General features: G+C 48.2%; 1 protein-coding gene across 1 annotated transcript in view; it reads left to right on the top strand.

Moving 5' to 3' along the window:
* The first annotated feature begins 7,418 nt into the window (after positions 1 to 7,418).
* DUSP16 (dual specificity phosphatase 16) overlaps positions 7,419 to 11,380 on the top strand; it is a 49,635-nt gene continuing 45,673 nt past the window's right edge. The window contains exon 1 of the mRNA XM_063447632.1: positions 7,419 to 7,519. The gene's annotated coding sequence lies outside the window, so the exon portion shown is untranslated. The remainder of the gene's footprint in view (positions 7,520 to 11,380) is intronic.

The raw sequence follows: 11,380 nt of genomic DNA, 5'->3' as shown, positions 1-11,380 counted from the left end.
AGCCCAGGCCATGGGTTCACCTCTCAGAAATGAAATAACAGAACAGACTTTAGATCTTTCAGTGGGATATGATCGGGGTTTTAATGCAATCAACAACTTGCAAGAATTGATGAACTCTCGGTATTGGGACCTGTCTCCAGAGAATTTTTCGGGGTTGGAGACAGCAGGGTCACTAGCCGAGTGTGTAACTGTGTGAGGAGTATGGGTTTGCAAGTCCCTTACATAAGTAAGGATTCTTTCATTGGTGATCTGTAGATCTTGCATGCCTTGAGTGAGAGTATCCACCCTTTGGTTTAATCTGGTGATTTCAGAAGTGAGATCTGCTGTATCCATTAATTAGGCTGGATCAATCTGTAACGCTCAATTGTTGATAAGATGGAAACAACTGCAGATTTCTGAGGTTGATAATGTTTATTACTTTAAATAAAAAAAGATAATCAAATTGAACTGTCTCTTTAATTCCTGGCAGGTTATAACCAGCAGCGGTGTTTGAAGTTGTTTTTAGGATAAGGTAAATTTAACACAACCAGCGAGAAGTTCCAAATTAGGATGCAGATAATTAATAAGTAGGTGTTGGAAACAAGATTATGAGTTGATGTGGAGCAGATAGCGAACCACTTAGATTTAGGATGGTTATATATTAAGTTTGAGCCAATCTGGTTTACTTAACTTATGAAGGAGTGATAATCCAAATTGGTGATGGAGATTCCACAGAGAATCGAGGTTGCAGCAGGCAAGAGAATATCCAAAAAACAGTCCGAGGTCGTAGGAGAGGAGAAGGAGGGTAAATGATTAAACAGTCCGGGTCCGATACACAGTAGAAGTAAATATTCAGTTTGAAATTCGCGGGAGCTTCCGAGTTGATCCAGCACTGTGGTGTTGACGCGGACTCTCTATGAACCCTGGGAACGACCACGTCATAGGAGGGGGAGTGGCCGCGCTCCGAGAACCCGGAAGTCCACGGTTAGCGAATGCCGGAAGGTCTGACAAGGACAGATCCAATACTTGGTGCACTGGAAAGGGTACGGTCAAGAGGAACGCTCCTGGGTTCCAGCCTCTGATGTCCATGCACCATCCCTCCTTCGTTCCTATCACACCCGCTTCCCCATGAAGCCTGGTCCCACTAGCAGATATTGGGAGAGTTGTTGAGGGGGAGGTACTGTCAGGGTTTCTATGCTGTTTTAAACAGCAACCCTTCCTTTTTCTGTGGCTGAGTTTTCAGCTGATATTAACGATCAGCTCCTTCAGTATATTGCCACGGTTACTCACCTGATAGTAGTAACCAACACTGCTGCTAATCAGTGCAGCCTATTTAAGTAGCAAATCCCGGTACCTCCTTGCCCTTGCGTGGTTTTTGTACCCCAGAAGTCTTCTTGTTCCTGTGTTTCCTGTTTGTTCCTGGTTCCTGACTCTGGCCTTGTCCCTGACTCCGCTGCTCTCCGTTCTCCTGATCCTGGCTAGTCTGACTACCCGCTCTGGTGACTGACCCCTGCTTGCCTCCTGGACTTTGCTTTTGTTTTTTCTTTATTTGTTATTTATTAATAAAGGTGTTTTTGCATCTAGTTCTGTCTCTGTCTGGTTGCTTGCCCCTAACAGCTGCCCAGTTGCTAAAACAAATACGTAGAGGGGAGCTGGTACAGGAATCTAAATTAAAAAGTGGGGGTTATCCTAGCCCGAAGCCTCCATCCTGAGTAGGGGGTGGTGGCGATTAATATTACAAATGGGGAGACCTCGTGCCCCCCAGCACTCACCTCATGGCAGCTAATTTGAAATTAGGGAATGGGGGGCTGACATGCTTTTGTCCATACCCTCACCCCACCACCTATAGACTTTGGGTGAGGGGTCTATTGAAGACAATAGGCATGTTCACCCACGAAAGCTATGGACAGTCTCCCCCACCGACCTGGTGGCTAGGGGTCCCCAAGCCCCTCACCACCCTCCCCCAATAAAAAAGTGTCCTCTCTACCCCTCATACCCTAATAATAGTGAGTGCGGCTATAAATCTAATACCTCTAATATAAAAAAAAAACTTACTTATCCTCAGAATTCTTCTTAATATGTTTTTCAGCACTAGAAAAAGTCCCCAAAATTCCATTATATACCGACGCTACTTTTAAAAATAAAAACGCAAGATACAATTGTGATCACTTCTAACCACACCAAAACACAGGTTAACTCTGAAACACCATAATAAACATACATATAAACAACAACAGAAAATGTGTGGTGTAAAAAGCATGCAAATGTGAAATACAATATGTATTCCTCTATTAGTGAAACAAACACCAATATAATAGAACAGTGAATATAACATAAAACACTCTTTTAGTGGTCTTCACACACTAAAAACAGCCACAGATTTGTATCACAAACCTCACTAGAGGATATTTTAGAGGATCTTCATAATCTTTCATTACAAATACATAAATATAGACATAGTGTAAAACCATAACATACAGACGGGTTTTTACGTCCAAGATGCATTATCTTGCACTTATCCACATTAAATGTCAGTTGCCACAACTCTGACCATTTTACTAGTTTACCTAAATCATTTGGCATTCGGCTTATCCCTCCTGGAACATCAACCCTGTTACATATCTTAGTATCATCAGCAAAAAGACATACCTTCAGGGCTGTATTTTGCGCGAGGCAAACAAGGCATTTGCCTAGGGCGGCACTTTCAGGGGGCGGCAAAAAAACGCCGCCCTAAGTGCTTAGTCAAGTGCCTTGTTTGCCTCATGTCTTGGGGAGGCCAAGAGGTTGCCGGCCGGCCACCCTTGGATCCTCCCGAGGCATTTAGCTGACTCAAAGCTTAGACGGGGGGGGGGGGGGGGGAGGCAAGGGAGCGCAATACTCTGAGCACTTCCTGCTCCCTTGCGCGCCAGGAGCCGGAATATGACATCACTCCGGCCCCGGCGGTGCGTGAGGGAGCAGGAAGTGCTCAGTTCCCTTGAGACAGATAGAGACACCAACCGATAGAAAGACCACCTGCACAGTCACCCACCCAGACACCTCCCCACCGGGAACATCTGCTGCTGGGACATCTGCTGCCCGCTCTTGCTGGTTCCGGGACCCCTCGAGCAGTCATGGGATGTACCCTGAGCGCGGAGGAGAGAGCTGCGCTGGAGAGAACCAAACAGACCTGCTACTGGGTGAGCTACCCCCCATCTACTCCACTGCCCCCTAATCTGCCCAGCTACCCCCCACCTACTCTACTGCTTCCTAATCTGCCCCAGCTACCCCCCATCTACTCCACTGCCCCCAAATCTGCCCCAGCTACCCCATCTACTGTACTACTTCCTAATCTGCCCCAGCTACCCCATCTACTCAACTGCCCCCTAATCTGTCCCAGCTACCCCATCTACTCCACTGCCCCCTAATCTGCCCCAGCTACCCCCATCGACTCCACTACTTCCTAATCTGCCCCAGCTTCCCCCATCTACTCAACTGCCCCCTAATCTGCCCCAGCTACCCCCCTATCTACTCCACTTCCCCAAAATCTGCCCCAGCTACCCCCCATCTACTCCTCTGCCCCCTAATCTGCCCCAGCTACCCCATCTACTCTACTGCCCCATATGTGCCCCAGCTACCCCATCTACTCTACTGCCCCATCTACCCCCATTTACTCTACTGCCCCCAAATCTGCCCCAGCTACCCCATCTACTCTACTGCCCCATATGTGCCCCAGCTACCCCCATTTACTCTACTGCCCCCAAATCTGCCCCAGCTACCCCATTTACTCTACTGCCCCCAAACCTGTCCCAGCTACCCCCCATCTACTCTACTGCCCCCAAATCTGCCCTAGCTACCCCCATCTACTCTACTGCCCCCAAATCTGCCCCAGCTACCTCCCATCTACTTTACTGCCCCGTCTACTATTCTGCCCCCAAATCTGCACCTCTGCTTTACTGCCCTCCAACCTGCCCATATACCACAACCTGCCCCACTGCACCCTATTCTGTTCATATACCCCATTCTTGCGGGATCTGCCCGCTGCAGCCGGGGTACATACTCCCTTAATCTTTTTTTAATCAGGGACATTCATTTTCTCCTCCCCCCCACCTCCTCTCAACTGCCTTACTGGGGTTTTTGAATTATCCCAGGCATGCATCATCAGCACCCCTTATCTACCATACCAGGGTACAGTAATAATCTGCTCTTACAGATAGCTAATGACTACCCAGTACTGTCGGTGTGTTTGTGAGTGAATGTGTGTGTCTGTCAAATTAGTGAGTATGTTCGTGTCAGTGTGAGTATGTGTCTGTCATTGAAAGTATGGGTTGTTTAAACATTGTGCGTGCCAATGACTGTATGTGTGCGCCAATAACTATGTATCTGTCAGTGAGTGTACGTCAGTGCATGTGTCAATGAGGGCATGCGTCTGTCATTCAAAAAAGTGGCCTTGACACGAAGTGGTGGGGCAAATTTAGATTAGGGGGGTGCCTGAATTTAGTCGCGCCTAGGGCAGCACAAATCCAAGATACACCACTGCATACCTTACATAGAAACAAAGAATGTGACGGCAGATAAGAACCATTTAGCCCATCTAGTCTGCCCAATTTTCTAAATACTTTCATTAGTCCCTGGCCTTATCTTATAGTTAGGATAGCCTTATGCCTATCCCACACATGCTTAAACTCCTTTAAGACCTTCTGCGATATCACTAATAAAAATATTAAAGAGAATGGGTCCAAGCAGAGATCCACTGGTGACAAGCCCATACTACGAATATACTCCATTGACTACAACCCTCTGTTGCCTGTCACTCAGCCACTGCCTTACCCATTCAACAATATTGGAATCTAAACTTAAAGATTGCAATTTATTGATAAGCCTTCCATAGGCGTGCGCACGGGGTGTGCCGGGTGTGCCTGGGCACACCCTAATCACACCTCCGTGCTGCACTACCTCTGGGCAGACTGACCTGTCTATGACCGAGGACCCGACACAGGAGGGGGCCCGGCGGCTTGCCCACAATGCCGCCGGGTGAGAGGCCCCTCCTGTCCGTCTGCCCTGATGGAGATCCAGCCTCAGTATGCAGCTCCGCTGGGAGTGAGCTGCAGACTGAGGTGTCTCGCAATCTCCAGCTTGTCAGAGCGTTGCCGCGGCAATGCTCTGCCTGGAGATCGCGAGACTCACCATGTGGTCTGCAGCTCACTCCCGGCGGAGCTGCAGACTGAAGAGAGAGGGCGCCCACTGGACCACCAGGGCAGGTATTTAAACCCCCCCTCTGCCCCCTGTTACTCACTGCCCCCCCACCCTGCCACTGCCCCTCTACCCCCCTAATCTCTGTCACTATCCCTCTAACCCCTGTCACTACCCCCCTAACCCCTGTCACTACCCCCCTTACCCCTGTCACTACCCCCCTAAGCCCTGTCCCTAGCCCTCTAACCCCTGTCACTACCCCCCTAACCCCTGTCACTACCCCTCTAACCCCCTAACCCTTGTCACTACCCCCTAACACCTGTCACTACCCCTCTAACCCCTGTCACTACCCCCCTAACCCCTGTCACTACCCCCCTAGCCACTGTCACTACCCCTCTAACCCCTGTCACTACACCCTAACCCCTGTCACTGCCCCTCTACCCCCCTAACCCATGTCACTGCCTCTCCACCGCCCCAACCCCTGTCACTGCCCCTCTACCCCCTAACTCCTGTCACTACCTCCCCTAACCCCTGTCACTACCCCTCTACCCCCCAACCCCTGTCACTACCCCCTAACCCCTGTCACTAGCCCTCTAACCCCTGTCACTACCCCACTACCCCCTAACCCATGTCACTGCCTCTCCACCCCCCTTAACCCCTGTTACTGCCCCTCCACTCCAACACCCCCTGTCACTGCCCCTCTACCCCCCCAACCCCTGTCACTACCCCTCTACCCTCCTAACCCCTGTCACTACCCCTCTAACCCCTGTCACTACCCCTCTAACCCCTGTCACTACCCACCTAACCCCTGTCACTACCCTCTACCCCCTCTCCCTGCTCCTCTACCCCCTAACCCATGTCACTGCCTCTCCACCCCCCAACCCCTGTCACTGCCTCTCCACTCCCCCCCCACCCCCTGTCACTGCCCCTCTACCACCCTAACTCCTGTCACTACCCCCCAACCCCTGTCACTACCCCTCTACCCCCTAACCCCTGTCACTGCCCCTCTACCTCCCTAACCCATGTCACTGCCTCTCCACCCCCTTAACCCCCTGTCACTGCCCCTCTACTCCAAACCCTGTCACTACCCCTCTATCCCCCTAACCCCTGTCACTACCCCTCTATCCCCCTAACCTGTTACTACCCCTTTACCCCCTAACACCTGTCACTAACCGTCTACCCCCGCTACCTCGTCACTGCCCCTCCACCCCCCTACCTCCTGTCCCTCTACCCCCCAACCCCTGTCGCTGCCCCTCCACCCTCCTAACCCCTGTCGCCCACACAGTGCACCCCTCACAATCATACACACTGTACCCCACACACACTGAATCCCTCACAATTACACAAACTGTACCCCTTACAATTACATACACTGTACCCCTCACAATCACACACACTGCACCCTTCACAATTACACCACACTGTACCCCTCACAATCACACACACTGCACCCCTTACACGCTGCACCGCTCACAATCACACACACACTGCACCTACGTATATTTATATATATATATATATATGTGTGTGTGTGTGTGTGTGTGTATGTATGTATGTGTATATAAAAATACATATACACGCGGCGTGTGTTTGTGCTTTAGGGTGCACACCCTAATGCAACAGGCTGCGCACGCCTATGAAGCCTTCTATGTGTAACAGTGTCAAAAGCCTTACTGAAATCTAAGTAAGCAATGTCTACTGCACAACCCTGATCTATTATTTTAGTTACCCAATCAAAAAATATCTATAAGATTAGTTTGGCATGATCTCCCTGAAGTAAACCCATGTTGTCTCTGATCTAGAAATCCATGTTTTTTTAGATGTTCAACAATCCTATCCTTTAACATGGTTTCCATCACCTGCCTGCCCTGACAATATTACCCGTTATTATTTATTTTGCCACATATTATGATAAAATGAGTACATTATTTTATCTATTATTTCATCATTTCCAGAGCTGTACAGGCTAAGCTTAGCACTCCAACTAGTGTGAATTGTTTTCCATGACTCTGCACAGTAGCCGCTGGTCTGCCGACGTTTCGCTGAGCTCACCCTGAGTACAGTACTGTTCAGCTAATCCGCGATATGATGTTTTTTTAGTTTGCTCTTGTCCCTTTAATTGATGCCACGCCCACCGCACGCACGTAACCAGACACGCCCCTTAGGTCATTGTCACTGCCCCCGCCCCGCCCATTTCGGTCCTTCCTTCGCTGTCTGACTCTGACACCGCCCCCTTGTCGCTGATTGGCTGACACTGACGTCATGCGGTTCTTCTTCCCCGGATGACCTCACCGCAGCCGGCTCTCACCCGCACCGCCCGCAGCCCGAACAGTGACCCGTCGGTGAGTCCCCGGACCAGGCCTGCCCCAGGGTAAGTAACCCGTATTGGTGCGGGGGAACCTGTCACCGACTGGTATGACGTCATTCTATCCTGGGCTGTCATATTACGTCACTTACACCTGAGCGCTGCAGCCCCCGGGCAGTGATTAGCATCGCCTGATGGACCCGAGCTCCCCCAGTGCTCCTCACAGCCTGACTGGAGACCAAGCCTCCCACTAACCACCAGATACTGCCCCTGGCAAAACCCCGGACCAAATAGCTCAACTATGAGTGTAGCCGGGCTGTGAGTGTAGTTCGGTTGTGACTGTAGTCAAACGGTGAGTGTAGCTATGACTGTAGCCGGACTGTGAGTGTAGTTAAACTTTTAGTGTGAGTGTAGTCAGGCTGTGAGAATAGCCGAACTTTGAGTGTTCCCAGTCTGTGCGTGTGGCTATGACTGTAGCCTGAGTGTGAGTGTAGCCAGGCTGTGACTATAGCCTGAGTGTGACTGTAGCCAGGATCTGAGTGTAGCCATGCTGTGACTATAGCCTGAGTGTGACTGTAGCCTGAGTGTGAGTGTAGCCAGGCTATGACTGTAGCCTGAGTGTGAGTGTAGTCAGGCTATGACTGTAGCCTGAGTGTGAGTGTAGTCAGGCTATGACTGTAGCCTGAGTGTGAGTGTAGCCAGGCTATGACTTGAGTGTGAGTGTAGCCAGGCTATGACTTGAGTGTGAGTGTAGCCAGGCTATGACTTGAGTGTGAGTGTAGCCAGGCTATGACTTGAGTGTGAGTGTAGCCAGGCTATGACTTGAGTGTGAGTGTAGCCAGGCTATGACTGTAGCCTGAGTGTGAGTGTAGCCAGGCTATGACTGTAGCCTGAGTGTGAGTGTAGCCAAGCTGACTATAGCCTGAGTGTGACTAGCCAGGATGTGAGTGTAGCCAGGCTATGAATATAGCCTGAGTGTAGCTGGGCAGTGACTGTAGCCAGAGTGTGACTGTGAGTATAGCCGAACTTTGAGTGTTCTCAGGCTGTGCATGTGGCTATGACTGTAATCAAACTGTGAGTGTAGCTGGGCTGTGCGTGTAGTCAAACTTTGAGAGTACGTGTTGTCGGGCTGTGACTGTAGCCGAACTGTACTATGATACTTTAGCTGGGCTGTGAGTGTAGTTGGGTTGTGACTGTAATCAAACTGTGAGTGTAGCTATGACTGTAGCCAGGCTGTGAGTGTAGTTTGGTTGTGACTGTAGTCAAACTGTTAGTGTAGCGATGATTGTAGCCGTGCTGTGAGTGTAGCCAGGCTGTGAGAATAGCCGAACTTTGAGTGTTCCCAGGCTGTGTGTGTGGCTGTGAGTGTAGCCGGGCTGTGACTGTAGCCAAACTGTGAGTGAAGCTGGGCAGTGACTGTAGCCAGAGTGTGGCTGTGACTGTAGCCGAACTTTGAGTGTAGCTGGGCTGTGACTATAACCTGAGTGCGAGTGTAGCTGGGCTGTTACTATAGCCTGAGTGTAACTGTAGCCAAACTGTGTGTGTAGCTGAGCAGTGACTGTAGCCAAACTGTGAGTGAAGCTGGGCAATGACTGTCGCCAGAGTGTGGCTGTGAGTGTAGCCGAACTTTGAGTGTTCTCAGGCTGTGCGTGTGGCTATGACTGTAATCAAACTTAAAAACCCAGGACATACTTGAAAAATAGAGAAATCTCAATGTATCTTTCCTGGTAAAATATTTTATAAATAAATAAACTGAGTGTAGCTCGGCTATGCGTGTAGTCAACCTTTGAAAGTACTTATTGCCGGGCTGTGACTGTAGCCGAACTGTACTATGATACTTTAGTTGGGTTGTGACGGTAATCAAACTGTGAGTGTAGCTATGACTGTAGCCAGACTGTGAGTGTAGTCAAACTTTTAGTGTGGGTGTAGTCATACTGTGAAAATAGCTGAACTTTGAGTGTTCTCAGGCTGTGTGTGTGGCTGATGTCAAAGTGTGAGTGTAGCTGGGCAGTGATTGTAGCCAGATTGTGGCGGTGAGTATAGCTGAACTTTGAGTGTTCTCAGGCTGTGTGTGTGGCTGATGTCAAAGTGTGAGTGTAGCTGGGCAGTGATTGTAGCCAGATTGTGGCGGTGAGTATAGCTGAACTTTGAGTGTTCTCAGGCTGTGCTTGTGGCTATGACTGTAATCAAACTGAGTGTAGCTGGGCTGTGCGTGTAGTCAAACTTTGAGAGTACGTGTTGTCGGGCTGTGACTGTAGACGAACTGTACTAGGATACTTTAGCCAGGCTGTGAGTGTAGTTTGGTTGCGAGTGTAGCCGGGCTGTGACTGTAGCCAAACTGAGTGTAGCCTGGCTGTAACTATAGCCAAACTGTGAGTGTGAGTGTAGTCGGGCTGTGACTTTAGCCAAACTGTGAATGTAGCTGGGCAGTGACTGTAGCCAGAGTGTTTGTGAGTGAGTGTAGCTGAACTTTGAGTGTTCTCAGGCTGTGCTTGTGGCTATGACTGTAATCAAACTGTGAGTGTAGCTGGGCTGTGCGTGTAGTCAAACTTTGAGAGCAATTGTTGCCGGGCTGTGACTGTAGCCAAACTGTACTATGATACTTTAGCCAGGCTGTGAGTGTAGCCAAACTGTGGGTGTGAGTGTAGCTGTGACTGTAGCCACACTGTGACTGTAGCCACACTGTGAGTGTGGCTGAGCTGGGCAATGTTTCCAGATCAGCTATTTCAGTCTCAATTTTGTTAATCGGATTTGAGTTTGATGTTTAGTGAATAAACCCCTGATAGCGTGCCTTGTTTGTTTCCTTTTTAATGGAAGTGGTGGTTAAGTGCCCTTTAAACTTATTAAACCCCTTCATGGATCAGCTCTAATTTTCTTAATGCGCTATATGATTTTCTACAGCCCTTCATTGGGTAAATGCTATTATGCCCAAATGATCTGATTTACCTCTTTCTGAGACTTTTGGTGTCCATGCTGTCTTTTAACCTTTTGATTGCCAGAATTATTTTCCATTGGCCTCATTTAAGACTACCAAAGTACCTGAGTGGTACTCTGAACCTGATGAGAAAATAAGTTATTTCTTCCTTATTCATTAAACACTGCATTGTCGTGTATTGAAAAACTAATTGCTGCATTTATGTACAAATGGAAGCTTTGAAGAAGAATCTCTGCTGCCACTATAGTTGCGGCTTAGCTTATTTATCCTAAATATTGCAGTTTGGTTTCAGTTCATTACCATTCGTTGTGTTGAGTGAGGAAACTTCATAGTGACGTATCAGGATGTATTGCCTTCATATTAAACATTATAATTAGAGGAGCAGAAGTAACAGCTAAAAGTGTATTTATTTTTGTTTTGTTTCTAATTCTATTTGTTTTAACCTTGTTTCCTTGTTATTTGTATTTATTTCAAACACATATGTGGCTTATTTGCTTGCCTGCAAACTGTAAGCTCCCGTGAGCAACACCGCTTTGTACTAGTGTTTCTTTAATAATGTCAGTTTGCTTTTGGTTTTCTTACCATTCTACAGCTTTACAGTAGAGGATGGTGGTTTTCACATACATGGTGGTAACCGTTTCTAATTTTTCAGCGATAGGTTGTTTTGTAATCTGGTGTATGCATATATCAGAAATAAGTAACCATTGTCACATCAGTTGTGTAAGCCAACATTTCACATGGCTGTAAAGGGAGGGGGGGGCATAATTACTAGCATGTCAAGGTTAACCAGCTTTGGTATGTAATAGTTGTGAATTAATACATCATTCTATTTTCATAAAATTCTATTTTTCATAATTGCCTGTATATTGCATATACATAAATTAATAAATCCATAAGCGTTCTAAGGTCTGTTGGAGTTAACATAATTATATAATCAACAAAATTATAGGTTAGGAAAAACACAGAACTTTATTTATTTTTATTTTTTTAAA

The sequence above is a fragment of the Pelobates fuscus genome, chromosome 3 (assembly GCF_036172605.1).
Source record: "Pelobates fuscus isolate aPelFus1 chromosome 3, aPelFus1.pri, whole genome shotgun sequence".
Taxonomy (NCBI): Eukaryota; Metazoa; Chordata; class Amphibia; order Anura; family Pelobatidae; genus Pelobates; species Pelobates fuscus.
This window is presented reverse-complemented; position numbering and strand designations above follow the sequence as displayed.